Genomic DNA, 19,431 nt, shown 5'->3' with positions numbered 1-19,431 from the left:
ATGACAACAAAGAGTTTAGAATATTACATAAACTAGTTGATAAAGCAATGACAGGGTTTGAGAAGATTAACTTCAAGTTTGAAAGAAATTCTATTGTGCTCTCATTCACAATTGCTACAAAGAGAATAAAATGCCTAGGAATATATCTAACAAGGGTCACGAAGGACCTCTTCAAGGAGAACTACAAACCACTTCTCAAGGAAAAAATGGAGGACACAAACAAATGGAAAAACATTCCATGCTTGTGGATAGGAAGAATCAATATCATGATTCAATGCTATTCCCATTAAACTACCATCGACATTCTTCACAGAATTAGAAAAAACTACTCTAAAATTAAAATGGAACCAATAAAAGAGCCCATATAGCCAAGACAATCCTAAGCAAAAAGAATAAAGCTGGAAGCATCATGCTACCTGACTTCAAACTATACCACAAGGCACAATAACCAAAACAGTATGGTACTGGTATAAAAACAGACACGTAGACCAATGGAACAGAATAGAGATCTCAGAAATAAGACCACACATCTACAGCCATCTGATCTTCAACAAACCTGACAAAAGCAAGCAATGGGGAAAGTATTCCCTATTTAATAAATAGTGCTGGGAAAACTGGCCAGCCATAAGCAGAAAATTGAAACCAGACCCCTTCCTTATACCTTATACAAGAATTAAGATGGATTAAAGACTTAAATGTAAAACCCAAAACTATAAATACCCTAGAAGAAAATCTAGGCAATACCCTTCAGGACATAGGTACAGGCAAAGATTTCATGAAAAAAAAAAAATTGCAACAAAAGAAAAAATTGACAAATGGGATCTAATTAAACTAAAGAGCTTCTGTACAGCAAAAGGAACTATCACCAGAGTGAACAGACAACCTACAGAATGGGGGAAAATTTTTGCAATCTATCCATCTGACGAAGGTCTAATATCCAGAATCTATAAGGAACTTAAACAAATTTACAAGAAGAAAAACCCCATTAAAAAGTCGGCAAAGGACATGAACAATACTTCTCAAAAGAAAACATTTATGCAGCCAAGAAACATATGAAAAAAAGCTCAACATCACTGATCATTAGAGAAATGTGAATCAAAACAATGAGATACCATCTCACACCAGTCAAAATGATGACTATTAAAAAGTCAAGCAACAGCAGATACTGGCGAGGTTGTGGAGAAAAAGGAACACTTTTACACTTTTGTGGGGGTGTAAATTAGTTCAACCATTGTGGAAGACAGGGTGGTGATTCTTCAAAGACCTAGTGGCGGAAATACTATTTGACCCAGCAATCCCATTACTGGATCAAAGGAATAAAAACCATTTTATTAATAGAGATACATGCACACGTATGTTTATTACAGCACTGTTCACAATAGCAAAGACATGGAATCAACCCAAATGTCCATCAATGATAGACTGAATAAAGAAAATGTGGTATGTATATAACATGGAATACTATGCAGCCATAAAAAAGAACAAGATCATGCCCTTTGCAGGGATGTGATGGAGCTAGAAGTCATTATCCTCAGCAATCTAACACAGGAACAGGAAACTAGACACTATATGTTCTCACTTTTAAGTGGGAGCTGAACAATGAGAACACATGGACACAGGGAGGGAAACAACACATGCCAGGGCCTTTTGGGGGGATGGGAGGAGGAGAGCATGAGGATAAATAGCTAATGCATGCAGGGCTTAATCCCTAGGTGATGGGTTAACAGGTGCAGCAAACCACCGTGGCACATGTCTACCTTTGTAACAAACCCTCACATCCTACACATGTATCCTGGAAGTTTAAACTAAAATAAAAGAAAAAAGTTCTACTGTGGGTAAAATGCTATCAAACAGCATTACATGCTACAAGATAAGTCTTTCATGAAAGGGAAAGTCTGTCAATGTGGCAAACTTTATTATTGCTTTATTTTAAGAAATTGCCACAGCCACCTCAACCCTCAGCAACCCTGATCAGTCAGCAGCCATCGACACTGAGGCAAGACCCTCCACTAACAAAAAGAATATGACTCTCTGAAGGCTCAGATGATCCTTAGCATTTTTTAGCAATGATGTAATTTTTAATTAAGGCATATACATTGCTTTTTTTTAGACCTAGTGCTATTGCACACTTAATACAACATAGTATAATTGTAGCTTTTATATGCACTGGGAAACAAAAATATTTATATGACTCACTTTATTGTGATACTTTATTGCAGAGGTCTGGAACCGAACACACAGTATCTCTGAGGTATGCCAGAATTTGAGATATCTCTAAATGAAATACTAGGCTTCATTCCTCACTTTGCTGCAAGTTGTTTTATTGGAAAAGAGAGAATTGGACATTAAGCTGAGGAAACCTGTTGAGGATGAAATAATGAGGAAGATACATCTGTCAAGCAGCTCTGAGAAATATGATTCTTCTCACTTACCAAGACCTTGGGGCAGGCCGGATATTTTAATTCTGGGAGAGAAGGCCGAGGGAGCCAAGCAAACGTGCCATTGAGTTTTATCATGCTCTGGTCTGCACCCTTTGGAATGGGACCAATGCTGTATACACTTCTGAACTCAGGTGGGGCAGGAGTAGTAGAGAATCAGCCAAGTGTTCGCTGTTCACCTAAAGTCTTAACAAAACATGTTCACAAGAGGTTGTCCAGCAGTTTTTGTTTCCAAAACATCAATGTTACTTTAATGACTACAGGGAGTCACTACCACTAGAGTATATTAACACTTGACTGGTCTATAATTTTAGGTAATTTAACTACCTTGTCAGGGTGTTTTTTTTGTGTGTGTGTGTGTGGAGTCTCCCTCTGTTGCCCAAGATGGAGTGCTGGAGTGCATTGGCATGATCTTGGCTCACCACAACCTCTGCCTCCTGAGTTCAAGCAGCTCTCCTGCCTCAGCCTCCCAAGAAGCTGGGATTACAGGCACCCACTACCATGCCCAGCTAACTTTTGTATTTTTGGTAGAGATGGGGTTTCACCAGGTTGTGCAGGCTGGTCTCAAACTCCTGACCTCAGGTAATCTGCCCTCCTCGGCCTCCCAAAGTGCTGGGATTACAGAAGTGAGCCGCCGCACCCGGCCCAGGGTGTCTATTTTTTTAACTGGAAAGTTTGGGACAGTTATGCTTCCTTATGTAGCTCCCAGGTAACTGTAGAAAATAGGAAAGGAGTGAGTAAGTAGGTGGAAAAAGAACGTGGATGAGATAAATGGCCAGTGAGAATTTGAAAGAAGGGCCCATGGTGTAAAAGGTGAGATTCAGTTTTGGCTAAGGAAGCCTTGAAGAGCTGCATGAGGATACGCACTGTATGTAGTATGTGGTGCAAAAAGTAAAAAAAAAAAGAGTTGGATGATCACAGCAGAGTAATGGCTAGATGTGACTCAGCAAACTGCAGACAGGAAACCAGTTTCCTCCAGGTAACAATGACTTTATCTGGTGGAAGATAGTGTTGGCAGGGGGAAAGAAGTCTCACTGGGAACTTGAAGAGGAAGGAATTGTGGCTGCCATCTGTAAATATTTGGATGACAGGGCCTTCATGTGAGTGTTTGTGAATAAGGAAAGGTAACAAAGCCTGGGCCACAGCCTCATCATTAATGAAGTGCTCATTGTTTTAGAAAAAGAAAAATGATAATGAAAAATAGAGAACTGCAAAGAGGATTCGAGGATTAGAAACAGGCAGAAAAAAAAAAATGTGCTGTAATAAATTTGAGACCCCAGTGCTGGACCAGTTTTCCAAAGAGAAGATGGAGGCTGGACACGGTAGCTCACACTTGTAATCGTAACACTGAGGGGGGCCGAGGCAGGTGGATTACCCACCGTCAAGATTTCGACACCAGCCTGGCCAACATGTTGAAACCCCGTCTCTACTAAAAATGCAAAATTAGCCGGTCATGGTGGTGCATGCCTGTAATCCCAGCTGCTCGGGAGGCTGAGGCAGGAGAATCACTTGAACAGGGGAGGTGGAGGTTGCTGTGAGCCAAGATCATGCCACTGCACTCCAGCCTGGGCAAAAAGGGCGAAACCCCATCTCAAAAAACAAACAAACAAAACTAAACAAAAAACAGAGAAGATGGAGATAATTTAATGAGAAAATTAAGAATGTAAATGAAAATAACTTGATGAGTGTGCTGAAGGCTGCTTGATTAATAGTGCCAGTTGACATTCTGAAGGAAAAGAAAGTGGATGGAACTTTTTCAGGAGGGAAGAGAGTAGCACACAGGAGAGCCCAGTGGACGCCATCACTGAACACAGGATAGACTCTGTGGCAGAATATCCACACTTAGCCGTTACCTAGCCCTGATTGCCTGCTTTTCTGGGAATCAAACGAGACTGAAAATCAAATAATTTTACTCCTGCTGGGAAGTCTGGTAAATATCTGTCAAAGAGAACCTTCAAACTATTGACTATAATGAGGTTTGTGTATCTAATTTATCCATACTAGTCTCCTCTTCCGTTATCATTGATTATTGAGAATATGCTATACTTCCTTTAGTAAAAAAGCTATATGAAAATGTTTAAAAAGCTGAGTTACACATGCCAAGCATACAGGATAATATGCAACAACCCAATTTTAGTCATTTTCATGACACTCATTGAAACCTGAATAAAAAATAGAGAAAATTTTCCAAATACAGAATTATTCTAAAGCAGAATAAGAGTTAAGATGCCTCAAAGAAGAATAAGATTTTAGAAATAATTATAATAGACAAGCATTTAAGATACTTTGAGAGTCAGCACTGATTATAAAGAGGAAAGGAGTAAACGACAGACATACATCATAGGCACCATCAGTGTAAATAGTTGGAGGGCATGTTCTAGCTTCCTGCCATGTATGTTATTGTTGAAATGAAATGTTCATTTACTCTCCCTGTCTCATTTCTCTCAATCTGACTAATTCATTAATCTATTTCTGGCTGTACTTTCTCTCTCAAGATGTACCCATGACCAGAATACCACTCCCATGGTTATGTTAGAATCTCATGGCCTCTGCTTTGCCCAGTCTCAGCTTGAGTCACTTGCATGATATGCTCTCTGCCCTCTCCTCCTGGTCCAGATAGCATCAGCGAACATCCCAAACTGTGAAATGCTGGTCTACTTTAATTCTGTACCTCTAAATGGGTTCTCCATGGATGCTTAATATCTTCTTTATCATTATTATTGTTATTATTATTATTATCTTTCAAGTTCCTCATGCAGTTCCAGAGCTTTTATGACCCTCAGATCATCAGCCAGCTCTTCATCTCCAATCTCAGCAGAATACTGTGTCCCTCATGGGATGACTTATTAACTAGGTGGACGTTGGTTGTAAACATAATTTCAAACCTGTAAGAAAATTTGAAGATAATCTTGTCTATCTCCTCAATTTATAGATAAAGTAACTAGGGTTAGATGTTAATTCCCGTGTAAAACAGAAAACTGTTGTCAAGAAAAAAATTAACATTGAGGCTCTTCTTTCAACATGTTGAAATTTATATTACTCTGTCAAAGAGCTGTAGTATCGGGTTAGCATTTCATTTTCCCTTTATAACATTCTTTAAATAAGAGAAACAGCAACAGTCTGTATTCCTTCCCTGTTGCCCAGTTCCGTCTTCTAACTCCAGATCACAGTACTTTCTCTAACATCCGTAAGCCCCTACTCTTGATCCCTAAATTCTCTTCTCTGGTTGTTTGCTTTGATGAGAAAAAACCGTATTTTAATATCATACTCCTGAAAATGCTCTCTACTGCCTGATGTATGATTGATAGTTCTGAAAGAAAAGGGTTTGAAAGTTGTTTACAAATATTTGGGTTTTGGCTGTTATGTGGAAGAATGTTCACTCTCATGTGATTCTAAAAAACAGAACTTGGATCAGTGGATGAAAGTTATAGGGTTGCGCCTTTCAGTTCAACATTCCGTCAGTCAGCAAATATTCCTGGTATTCCCTATATACCAGGCATTTCTGGGGGCTGGGCATACAATGATGACAAAACTCAGCTCCTGCTCTCTCTTAGAGCTTCAGCTTATATTCTCTGTGGCATCTAGTAATTGGCTAATAATATGATACGCTATGACATGATATAATATAACTAATATGATAATAATTAGTAGACCTAGAGTATAATGTCAGGTAATAGTATTATAAAGAAAAATTAAGATAGGTAAGAGAATAGAGAATAACTGGCAAGTCTCTCTGACAATGTGACATGTAAGCCAATAACTGAATGTATCTAGAGACCAAGCCATGCAGAGACCTGGAGTAAGGTTGTTCTTATCAGGCATAGGGAATTGCACATAATAAGTCTTGCTTTGGGAATATAAGAAATTGGCTTTGTTGTGATTTCGTGAGTTCTCTGTTCTGGAGCTGTTCATAGTCTGGATTACCTGCCAGGGAATTTTAGAAGGTATCCCTACATTTGTTAGAGGTCAAACTGGTCAACCTGTCTTGAGGTTCCTCTCCAGGTTTAAGATGACTTAGAAGACAAAAAACCAGAAATTTAGCAGAAGAAAAGAGGCAAAACTTTATTTGAGGAAGTAAACAATAAAGCTATAGTTTAAAGAGTTTTCATGAGTATCCTTGCTCTATGTTGACATTGAAACTTGGGAAGAAAATAGACCTAAATATAAAAATGAAATAGGGTCGTGTTGAATCAGAAGTTGAAGTAATTTAGGTCACTTATGCACAGATGCATAACTATTCATCAAATGATTCAGAAATCATAGGAAATGACTTATAAGAGCTGATACTAAACTTTGTACAAAGTAATTTTATAAGAAACAATTGTTTGTCAGTCTTGCATGATGGAACATTTTAAATTAGAATACCAGAAATGGTTGAAGGAGTATTTATAGATTTCTTTGAGCTCTGCTGAAGAAAAGCATTGCCACAGATTTTTGTTTTAATTTTATTGTTTTTTTTTCCTTTTTAAAAAACCAGGCAGCAAATGAAGGTAATTAAAATCAGAATTTATTTACTGTCGGAACTAAAAAAAGTCTACTGATTTATGTTTTTGTGTCTTTATTCTTAGCAGAGGAAATTTATTTTAAAATTTCAATTGAAGAATGTGGATATTTCCTAGCAAAACTTCTAGCATTATAACATGGTATTTTATCTTTTGGAGTATACAGTAAATGCCATGAGTGATGGGTAAAAATGTGGGCATATTTCAGCGTCAGATTTTGGCAATCAAAATTGGCTTACATGGACAATATATGTACCTCATATCCTGATTTTAATCACGTAGTTTTACAAAACCAAAAAGAGCTGTGCTTTTTCCTCATGTACGTGTACTTCCTTCCTCTCTCTAAATTGAACACCTATCAAAATCAGTGTAAACTATACACAGAAATTGGGAAGTAAACACAATGTGAGAATGGAGACCAGGAAGCCATTATTGCCACTTAAGAGAGGAAGACAATTGAGTGCCAAAAAGGATAAAATATTTGTGAAACATAACGTTGCAAGTCAAAAGAAAGTGCCAAGAATTGAACATACAAGAGTTTCTAGTCTCTGGACCAACTCCAAGCTCATTCTCCTGCTTAACTGACATTTATGGAGACCAGATATGGTGCCACTCTGGTATATGTGAAATCAGTTCTGCCTACTTATTTTCTGAACATATATGTGTATTACACATGTATATTTAGCCAAAGAAGGGCCGTATTTTGCCAAGTTCTCCTCCAACATATTTTTTCAGTAGCATAGGGGATGTCTAGAGGAACTTGAGACGAGGCCAAGGTATGACAAATGAGAAGGGTCAGGCCAATATGGAGGTGGGGAAATGTCATGTTTTAGCACGCATGGTTGATAACATTGTTTCTGCTTTACTTCTGTATTTTGAAGGAGGATATTGTCAGGGAGACCAGTGAAGCTGAGCTGTATGAAATATAAAAAGTTACAGAAGAGAAACAGCTGTTCAAAGCTAAGTTTGCATTCAGGACTGGTCATTTATGGAGATCACAGATTTTCAATCTAATGAAGAGTGAGAACAATTTGAAAAGTGAGTGAAATAAAACAATTAACAGAGCCATATAGGCCCAGGCATTATTGTTTAGGGAAGAATATTATACTTGGGACATAGCAATTCACAAAATAGTACCTACAGCATTCCAGTCTTACATCTGTAGGTGTCTTTATTGTTTTCGTAAAACTGGTCTGAGCATAGGAAACTGATGAAACTTAAGAGAACCTACAGGGGAGAACACTCATACTGAGAACTCACTTTAAATTCACCCACGTTAACTGGCACTTAGAAACCATGGACAAATTAAACTGTGGATAAAGTAAAGAATGTTTATGATGTTTATAAGGAACTTCTGATGGCCAAGAATTTGTACAGGCTGTTTTCTATGTAAAGAATACTTGTCCACACAATCTCAATCGCCTAACCCTTGGTTATTGTTCAGATATTGCTATAGATATTTTCCCTAGAAAGCCTTCTACTACTCCAAGACTAGGTTAAGTGTCCTGTGCTCCTGTATAGGGATGGCTGTTGTATTTATAAGTCTTCTTACTTTCTTGAAGGCAAGAATGGTGTGTGGTCAACTGCTGTAATCTTACACTTAGCACAACTCTTCCTAAAATGAAAGAGCTTCAGGTTTGCTGGAGCCAGAAGTCAAGGGGAGGAGTTGGGAAAGAATTAAAGCTATAAGAAGGGGTCATATTATGAAAGATCTTAAACACCACGTTAAGGAGTTTGGTTATAGTTCAAACTTCTATTCAGTATAAAGTAGAGCTCATAAACATCCTAAAATGCAGTAATAATTTACATTGCTAACCAGTCACAGAAGAAGGAAAATCAAGTGATTAAGATATATTTTATACTAGGTGTCAGGAATCCATGGGGTGCCGTTTAATTCTGCTGATATTTCATCTTTCCAGGCACATACTTTGACATATTACAGGACAGGAACCAACTGTTGTTCTTATAAAACGGATCCATAGATGCTGGGAGATATGATTGCAGTGAGGAAGAGAGCACTCATTCAGCATGGCGTCCTGTGCTCTTGTTTTTGTTCTGCACCGCATGTTCCAGGAGCCGAAGGCAGGGGCTGCTTTTTTTTTTTTCCAAACGTTTCCTTGGCCTTGCCTCCATCAACACATTAATTTGATCTCATCCACCTGAACTCAGAGGCTCACTGATAAGAAACCCTACTCCTGTGGAATGAGGATCACACTCTCTGTCCTCATGAGATTGAAGAAATTATTACTGAGAAGTTCCCTGTTTCAGACCCTCATGTGAGATTAACGATATGAGTGCCTTCTCAAAACTTAACACGTCTCCATTTTAAAGAACAAAGCATTTGTTTGACTTCAAGTATTCTAATACATGATTGGTAAGGAGTATCACTTTGATTTTATTTTAATAGGACCTGTAATCTGGCCTGGTAGCTTTTGTAGGCAGCAACTTATAACCAGCCCTGTGTTTTTTTTTTTTTGAGATGGAGCCTCACTCTGTCGCCTAGGCTGGAGTGCAGTGGCGCAATCTTGGCTCACTGCAACCTCTGCCTCCCGGGTTCAAGGAGTTCTCCTGCCTCAGCCTCCTGACTAGCTGGGATTACAGGTGCACGCCACTATGCCTGGCTAATTTTTGTATTTTTATTAGAGATGGGGTTTCCCCATGCTCGTCAGTCTGGTCTCGAACTCCTGACCTTGTGATCTGCGCACCTTGGCCTCCAAAAGTGCTGGAATTACAGGCGTGAGCCACCGTGCCTGGCCAACCAGCCCTATGATTTTTAAAGAGATATTCTCTTAAAAGCTCCTGCAACGGCAGCTTAGAACCATTGAATTAGCTGTAAGTCTCACATGCCCTTTAAGTGAGAACCTAAAAGAATAATACAGTTGGTAGGAACGAGATCCCATAAAGGGTAAGTGATACTGAACTCCTGCTGGCCTTGACACTCTGACAGGCAAGAGACCTGGAGGAAGCCCAGATGGAAAGCCAGACTTTACCGGTTCCTGGGCAAGAAACAAATGCTGGAATGGCAAAGCCTGAATGAGTCATTTTATACACCACAGGAAATATTAGGGAGGAGTAAATAAAGTCCCCCTCAGGTACAGCCTATAAAGTGACAGTTGAGATCACCTTGCCTATGGCAAGTGTAGAGCTTGCTCTTTATTCTTTGATAGTTTTCAAGAGATGAAATATCATTTGCATAAAACAATTTGATTACTGCATCTTGTAAAATGTAAAGACTAAGTTGAGATTAACAAACATAGTGTATCGAAAAATATTAATTCATTAAGTCTGCCACTTTAAAATTAACTTTAAAAGTATTTAAAGAGGAGGAAACATGAAGAATAGCAGTAAGTAACGAGATCTACGATACATCTTATTAGTGAACTAACTTTTCCTCAAATTAAGGACCTTTGGAAAAAGAATTGATTCTTGAGCACCATTGTTACACATTATTTACAACCAATTCAGTAATGTTAGATTGAGATCTAATAGTAAAGGGAACAGATTTGTCTGCTTACAGGCTAACCTTACATCAAAGAAAGACTTCGACACTGGAATGGATTATGCCCATTGCATTCATTTCCTATGGCTACCAAAACAAATTGGGATAACCATGGCTTAAAACAACAGAAACTCATTCTCTCACAGTTCTGGAAGCCAGAAAGCCGCTTTTCCTTTGAAAGCTGTAGGGAAAAGTCCTTCTTTGCCTCTTCCAGCTCTTGATGGCTACTAGTGTTCTTTGGCTTGTGGCAGCATGACTCCAATCTCTTCCTCCCTTTTCTTATGGCCTTCTTGCTCTGTCTGTGTGTCCTTTTTCTGTTCCTTAGAAAGACACTTCACTGGATTTGGGGCCCACTCTAATTTAGTATAATCTCATGTCAATCCTTAACTAATTACATCCGCAAAGACCCTATTTCCAAATAAGCTTACTTTCTGAAGTTTTTAATAGACAAGAAGTTTTGGGGAGACATTATTCAACCCACTACAGTAATTATAAATTAAATCAATCAAAAGATTACTGAGAATCTTTTGGAGTGCTCTAGACTTTTAGTACTCTATGTCTATGCTAAATAAACATTTACCCTATCATACTTAAAGGATCCTAGTGGTTGGGGGAAAATATTTCATAGTGTAAATATTAAAAACAAACATTCCCTAAAGTAATACATTCCCCATCTAAAATTAGATGAGAATTTGTTTCTAAAGAAATCACATATACATATTTTCCTTTCTATCTACTTTTTTACTGAATCTTCACATAAATTTTTAATTTTAGGGAGAATTAGAAGCAGGCATTTGTAGCCTTTTCTTGTATAAAAATAAATACAATAAAAAGAGTTACCCAGTGGGAATTTTAGCTGCTTCTTATATCTAAGTCAGACTACCTGAATGTTTTCAACACAATTATCAAAGTAGACAAGACTATTTGTACATTTCATATATACTATGTTTTATTCGTTACTACAGTTTGATATCATGTCAACATTTTCTTAAGCTGATATTTGAAAAAATATTTAGAATTCTTTATTGTTAATGTGATGCACAGTGTTCAAAGCCATAGGTTTAGTTTTGAAGGAGGACTGTTGGTAATTTCAACACTGTCATTTGTCAGTGCCAGTCTGTCCCTGCCATTCGAACCTTTATTAGGTAAAGGATGCCTGATCTGAGGGTTTGCTTTTACATTCATTCACAATTTTTATCTCTTCACTTACCTGTTGTTCACACTTGTTTTCATTGAACTAGTACTGACCCATGTGAATGGTCTTAAAAAAACTGATAATTGCTCAATTTAAAAAAAAGCAAAAAAAAAAAAAATTTAAAAGTTCTATTTTGATGGATATTGATAGATTTTTTTTGGCAAGAATGTACATAAGGATGGATTATTGTATTGTGTATCTTAGATTGTCAGAATATTTCTCTTAGATCAGAATTCAGAACATTAATTATTCCTAAATATTGCCTTCCTCAGGCTTCTACCTAAAACAAATTTGTATAAAACCTTCAAACTGCTTTGCTAACTATTCTTATATCTATGACTAGAAGGAGATGGTAAGCTCTCTGTCCTGCCTAGATTCTGGTGTCTGCACAGTGCCTAGCATCAGTAGAAATTTGTGCCAGGTGTGCATTCTTTTAGTACGTGATGAATGAATGATTCCAGGACTACTGATTAGACACAGTATTTTAGACAGACAGTTCAAGATCTCTGACAGCAGCATCTAGATTCCCATCATCAGGGAGAACTCACCACGTGTAGGGGATGTGCATCAGCTGCCTCTAAGGTATCTCAGGCAGCAAAGGGTAGTGACAATGTTCAAATCTCTGAGAAAGGCAGCCTCTCAGTCAGTTTCCTAAATTGAAGCAGTGAGGAAAAAGCCAATTGCCTGGTCAGAGCCCTGTTTTAGGGGTATAGTTGTTATTAGGATCTACGTCTAGCTTGAGGACAATATTTTGGACTTTCACAAAAAGCACCTCATAATCTGGGTTGGGCAATTTCTGGCCACAGATGAACTTTTTCTTGACATTCTCTCTGGAGGGGAGACCACTTTGAGGGACATGCAACCCACTCCTGCTATTGAGACTTGTCAGGACAGCCCTCTTGTACTCACCAAAAACCTGAACATGACACATAGTCCTTGGTATTTCTAGAGTGTAGCAGATCATGCTGTTCCCTGGGTGCAGCCAAAACTTGTTACACATACTGGGGAAAGTGAGGATGACTCTTAGATGCTAGCTATGTTCCTAGGAAATGGCATAAAGATTGGGGCCTTGCTTGTCAGGGTATTGTTTGGAGGTAGAGGCGTGAGTGTGGGCGTGGCATGATGGGAGCCAGGGGCCAGGCAACTTGTCCCACAGCCGTTACCAGAGGGGCTCAAGGAAGGTATATTTACAAGGTAAGGTACACTCTTAAAAGCCTTGGCCAGGGTATTGGAAGACCTATGACTGCTACTGCTCTGATCCTTCTATTTACTAGCTGTGATTTTTGACAAGTTGTGCTTAAACATTCTGGGTTTCAGGTTTCTGCTCTGAAAGTCAAGTATTTCTGCCCTGGGTTTCTTCTAGGCTTAAGAGATGGGTTCTGCATGTCTGAGATTCTACATTTAGAATATTAAAGCACCTATGTTGCCTCAAAAGAGATGGATTTGCCCACCTAGCAAGAACTAGCTAATTATTTCTTAATGACAGGCTCTCTTGTGTAATAAAAATAGAAACAGGCCTTGTTCAAATTACATTCTCTTGGCAAGAGATTTGCTTGCTTGATCTCTGATAGCAGACCAGACTCCAGATCCTAATCATCAGAGACAATTCACAACTTGAAAAGGATCTGTTTCAGCCGCCTTTTTTGCACCACTTGGCGTCCTTTGACCTTCTCCGTCTCTGGAGCCTTTGACTGGTAGTTTTGTTCTAGCCACCACCATGGCAACCAGCTCTGTGTAGGCTTGTAGGACTTGGCGCAACCCAGTTAATATCATCCTCTTGCTACCTGCTGAGGTTCAGCTGTTGCAGACCCCTGGACTAGTTTATATCCATTCGAGCATAGCATATTAAAGGATTATAAGTAGCAATGACAAACCTGAATTCTCTAGACATCATGATCTTAAGCCATGGAGAAACAAAGATTCTAACCTCACCATTTCTAATAGCGTAGTATTTTAGCTTTATTTAGTAACATGTTCCCTTGATTACAGCATTTATTTATATATACTTAGAATAATGGCAGGGTCAGCAACCTGATTCCACTTTAAGTTTGTGTACTTGAGGTTAATATTGTTATCTGTTATGTTATTAAAACTAATATGATAATTTTCTTTAACTAGTTGTGTTCGTAAATGGTTCCTTTGGGCTTTGTATGCAGTTGGAGGAAGTTGGAATAGCTGAAGACAAGGCTTGGTAGTGACTTTTGAAGCAGGTTGGTGAACACAGCCATCGTTGCCACAAGAGACAGCATCAACATGTAGATAAAGGACAAATGCAAATCTAGAGAGAGAGAGAAGTGATGATAGCAAGGGGTCAGATATTTATGAAGAGACAGAAATGAAAATAATGTATTATATTGAAATAAACTTGTGCTTAACATCAAAAAATTAAAAATGATATGACAATTTTTTTCTTTAATCTATACTCTATACTGTCTTAGGACAAGGATTATTACTAAACTCGTAAAACAGAGTAAATAAAAAATACCTAAAGACTTAGAAAAGACCAGGTGAGGCTCTCTGAGATCAGGTCCCTACCCATTCATAATTCAGCATAATTCAAGAAATACTTAATGAGCTTCTACTTTATGCTACATTATGTTATCTTAGGTAAAAAGGGAATGCAGATTAAAGAAATAATTTCACAGCACGAAGAATTTACACACTGAAGATAAGACAAGCACAAAAGTATTTTAAATAGTAAGTCAAGTATGATAAGTATCAAAAGAGGTACAAATAAAATTCTATTTAACTTCCAAGTAAATTAAATCACTTTTGGTTGGGGATCAAAAAGGACTTCATGATAGACAATTCACAACACACACACACACACACACACAAACACACACACATATGCATAAATGATAATGGCCAATAAATATGTGGAAACATATTTAGCCTCAATAATAATTGAAAGAATTTGAATTAAAATAAATGCATCAGGAAGAAGCAATAATTCTGTCTATGTCAGTGTTGTATCTCTTTATAACTCCTTCTTAGCTCTTCTTTCTTAAAAGAAAAAAAGTGGCTAAACTTGTTGGTCAAATCCAAAGAAACTGATTAGAATATATTGACAAGTAGGAAGAACAACTATAAAATAGCATATGATCTGCTGGCTCCCGTAAAACTGTAATATTCTGCTCAGGAAGATTTTCCTTTATCGCACCACCTAAGAAAGCTTTTCATATCACTTTCGATTATTTTACTTTGAATTACTTTGCCTAAAACCTTGAGATGGTAGGAAATTGCATTTTATATGAGGAGGCTTCAAAAAATTCATGGAAAATTGAATTTAAAAATTAAGTTAAATAAAATTAAAATTAAAATATGAATTTTATTTCTCAACATAAGCGTCATCAAGTTAAAGAGCCATTTACTCCATCCCTAAATAACTGAGTCCTGGGAATTTAACCATGTCAATGTTCTCATATATATATACACACACACACACACACATATATGTATACATGAATGACTTCTACCTTTGTTTGTATGTATATATAAAAGACTGCAGCTCTGACCTCAGAGCTCAAAGACAAGCCTTTCTAAAAACCCAACATTTAGGTTCAGAACTCAAAGACCAAGCTTTCTAAATAACACAATATAGTATTATTATATATTGGCACCTTTTACAGAGGTTTTAAAATTAAGAAAGAAAGCAAAGGTAGAAAGAGCCAAATCAGAATTGTAAGGTGGATGCTTAATGATTTCTTGTCAGAACTCTCATAGAAACAGATAGCATAAATAAAAAATAATCACAACTCCTGGAAATGAAGGACACACTTAGAGAAACGCAAAATACACTGGGAAGTCTTAGCAAAAGAATGGAACAGATAGAAGAAGGAACTTCAGAGCTCAAAGACAAGGCTTTCTAAACCCAAATTATTTCTGTGTGTATATATATACAAATACATATATATATACACATACTGTTATATATACATATACACACATACTGTATATATATGTGTATATATATATACATATACATATATATACACATACTGTTAACTAAAGAAATGGGCACCTTTTACAGATGTTTTAAAATTAGGAAAGGAAACAAAGGTAGAAGGAGTCAAGCCAAATCAGGATTGTAAGGTGGATGCTTAGTGATTTCTCATCAGAACTCTCATAACAGTGTCCTGGCATGATGAGGGAATGAGCAGGAACACTGTCATGGTGGAGAAAGACTCCTGGTGAAGTTTCCTGGGTTTTTTTTGGCTAAAACTTTGACTAACTTTCTCAAAACACTTTCATAATAAGCAAATGTTGTTGTCATTTGGCTCTCTGGAAAGTCAATAAGCAAAATACCTCAAGTATCTGAAAAGCTGTTGCCATTATCTTTGCTCCTGACTGATCTGCTTTTGGTTGGACAGGACTATTTTCATCTCTTCATAGCCATTGCTTTGATTGTGCTTTGTCTTCAGGATCATACTGGTAAAACCATGTTGCGATTCTTCATCTCCTGTTACAATTATTTGAGGAAATGCTTTAGTATCGTGATCCCACTTGTTTAAAATTTCCATTGCAATGGCAGCTATTGTTGGCAGTTGATCTGGGTGCAATGGTTTTGGCACCTGTTGAGTGGAAAGTTTGTTCAAATTTAATTTTTAGTCAGAATTGTATAAGCTGAACAATTGAGACGTCTGTAGTGTTGGCTATTGTTTGTGCTGTTAATTGTTGGTCTTCTTCAATTAGTGGACAAATAAGACTAATTTTTTCCTCCCAAATTTAATGTGGATGGTCTGGTGTGGTGCTTCAGGCTTCATTTTCAACAACATCTTGTTCTATCTTAAAATGGGTCAATTTGTTGGAAAGACCACTGGTAGATGGGAACTTCCAGCTGAACTTTGTAACAGTTTTTACCATACATGAAGTTTCCTGGACAGAATCCAGGAGAGGCAGCAAACAGGGAATGCAGATACAAGCACAGAAGCTGTGGCAGATGGGGAGGTATGAAACTTGAAAGCCCTGCTTGCTTTCTCAGTGGGGTGGCTGGTAGCCTGGGGCAAGTTCTCAACCCTGTTCACTGACTGCCTGGAAATAAACTTGGTGCTGTTTTGGGGGCATGGCAGGAGTGAGACTGGCCTTTCTGGCTGTATGGAAGCTGAGTGAGGCCTGTCACTGGTGGTTTTCCCCAACTTCCCTGGAGCCATGTACAACACAACAAAGGCAGCCGTAATCCCCCTGGGAATATAACTCCATTGGCCTGAGAGCCACACCCTAATCTCCCACAGCAGCTGCAGCAAGCCCTGCACAAGGGGAGTCTGAGCTCAGACATGCCTAACCCTCCCCTACCTTATGGATTTTCTCTACCCACCCTGGCAGCCAAAGACAAAGGACATAACCTCTTGGGAGTTCCATGGCACTGCCCACCATGTGAGAAACCCTAATAGTTATCCAGGTAACCCTAGGGCAAGCTTACATCCACCCTATACTATGGCAGCTGATGCTCTCTTGAAAGCCTCACCTTCTGGCTGGAGGCCAACAAACAAAAAACCAGCACACTAAATAAAACTACAACCAAGGACCCTCACAGAGTCCACTTCACTCCCCTACTACCTCCAATGGAGCAGGTGCTGGTATCCATGGCTGAGAGACCTGATTGTATCACAGGACTCTGCAGACATTCCCCAGTACCAGCCTGGAGCCCTGTAGCTCTTCTGTATGGCTAGATCCAGAAGAGTGATAACAATCACTGCAACTCAGTTCTCAGGAGGTCCCATCCCTAGGGGAATGGGGAGGACACCATATCAAGGCAGCATTATGTGGAACAAAAGAATCTGAGCAGCAGTCCTTGAGCCCAGGATCTTCCCTCTGACATAGTCTACTCAAATAAGAAGGAACCAGAAAAACAATTTGGGTGATATGACAAAACAAGTTTCTTTAATGTCCCCCAAAAGATCACACTAGCTCACCACCAATGGATCCAAACCAAGATGAAATCTCTGAACTGCCAGAAAAAGAATTCAGAAAGTCAATTATTAAGCTATTCAAGGAGGCACCAGAGAAAGGTGAATACCAACTTAAAGAAATAAATAAAAAAAAAAAAAATGATACAGAATATGCCTGGGAAAATCTCCAGAAAAATAGATAGCATAAATAAAAATAATCACAACTTCTGGAAATGAAGGACACATTAGAGAAATGCAAAATACACTGGAAATTCTCAGCAAAAGAAACAAACACGTAGAAGAAAGAACTTCAGAGCTCAAAGACAAGGCTTTCTAAATAATCCAATCCAACAAAGACAAAGAAAAAAGAATTAAAAAATGAACAAAGCATCCAGGAAATTTGGGAATACATTAAACAACCAAACCTAAGAATAATTGGTGTTTCCAAGGAAGAAGAGAAATCTAAAAGTTTGGAAAATATATTTGAAGAAAACTTCCCTGGCCTCGCTGGAGATCTAGACGTCCAAATACAAGAAGCTCAAAGAAAACCTGGGAAATTCATCACAAAAAGACGTATGTAGGCACATAGTCATCAGGTTATCTAAAGTCCAGATGAAGGAAAGACTGCTAAGAGCTATGAGGGAAAGGCATCAGGTAACCTGTAAAGGAAAACTTATCAGACTAACAATAGATTTCTCAGCAGAAACTCTACAAGCTAGAAGGGATTGGGATCATATCTTTAGTCTCCTTAAACCAAACAATTATCAGCCAATAGTTTTGTATCAAGCCAAACTAACCTTCGTAAATGAAGGAAAGATACAGTTTTTTTCAGACAAACAACCACTGAGAGAATTCGCCACTACCAAGCCAGCACTGCAAGAACCGCAAAAGGTAGCTCTTGAAACAAATCCTCAGAATACACCAAAATAGAACCCCCTTAAAGCATAAATCTCACAGGACCTATAAAACAATAACACAATAATAAAAAAAAACCCACAAGGTATTTAGGCAACAAATAGCATGATGAGTAGAATAGTACCTCACATCTCAATACTAACTTTGAATGTAAATGGCCTAAATGATCCACTTAAAAGATACAGAATTGCAGAATGAGTAAGAATTCACCAACCACATATCTGCTGTCTCCAAGAGACTCACCTGAGACATAAGGACTCATATAAACTTAAGGTAAAGGGGTAGAAAAAAGTATTCCATGCAAAGGGACACCAAAAGCAAGCAGGAATAGCTATTCTTATATCAGACAAAACAGACTTTAGAGCATCAAAGTTAAAAAAGACAAAGAGGGACATTACATAATGATAAAAGGACTAGCTTAACAAGAAAACATCACAGTTCTAAATATATATGCACCTAACACTGGAGCTTTCAAATGTATAAAACAATTGCTACCAGACCTAAGAAATGAGATCGATAGCAACAAAATAATAATGAGGGACTTAAATATTGCACTGGCAGCACTAGAGAGGTCATCAAGACAGAAAGTTAACAAAGAAAAAATGAGCTTTAAACTATACCCTTGAACAAATGGACTTCACAGATATTTACAGAACATCCTACCCAACAACTGCAGAATATACATTCTATTCATCAGCCCGTGGAACATTCTCCAAGAAGACCATGTAATAGGCCATGAAACAAGTCTCAGTAAGTTTACAAAAATCGAAATTATAACAAGTACTCTCTCAAACTACAGTAGAATAAAAGTGGGAATCAACTCCAAAAGGAATCCTCAAAACCATGCAAATACATGAAAATTAAATAATCTGCTGCTTTTTTTTTTTTTTTTTGAGATGGAGTCTTGCTCTCTCTCCCAGGCTAGAGTGCAGTGGCATGATTTCAGCTCACTGGAACTTCTGCCTCCTGGGTTCAAACGATTCTCCTGTCT

Source organism: Piliocolobus tephrosceles, chromosome 3, assembly GCF_002776525.5.
Source record: "Piliocolobus tephrosceles isolate RC106 chromosome 3, ASM277652v3, whole genome shotgun sequence".
Classification (NCBI taxonomy): domain Eukaryota; kingdom Metazoa; phylum Chordata; class Mammalia; order Primates; family Cercopithecidae; genus Piliocolobus; species Piliocolobus tephrosceles.
This window is presented reverse-complemented; position numbering follows the sequence as displayed.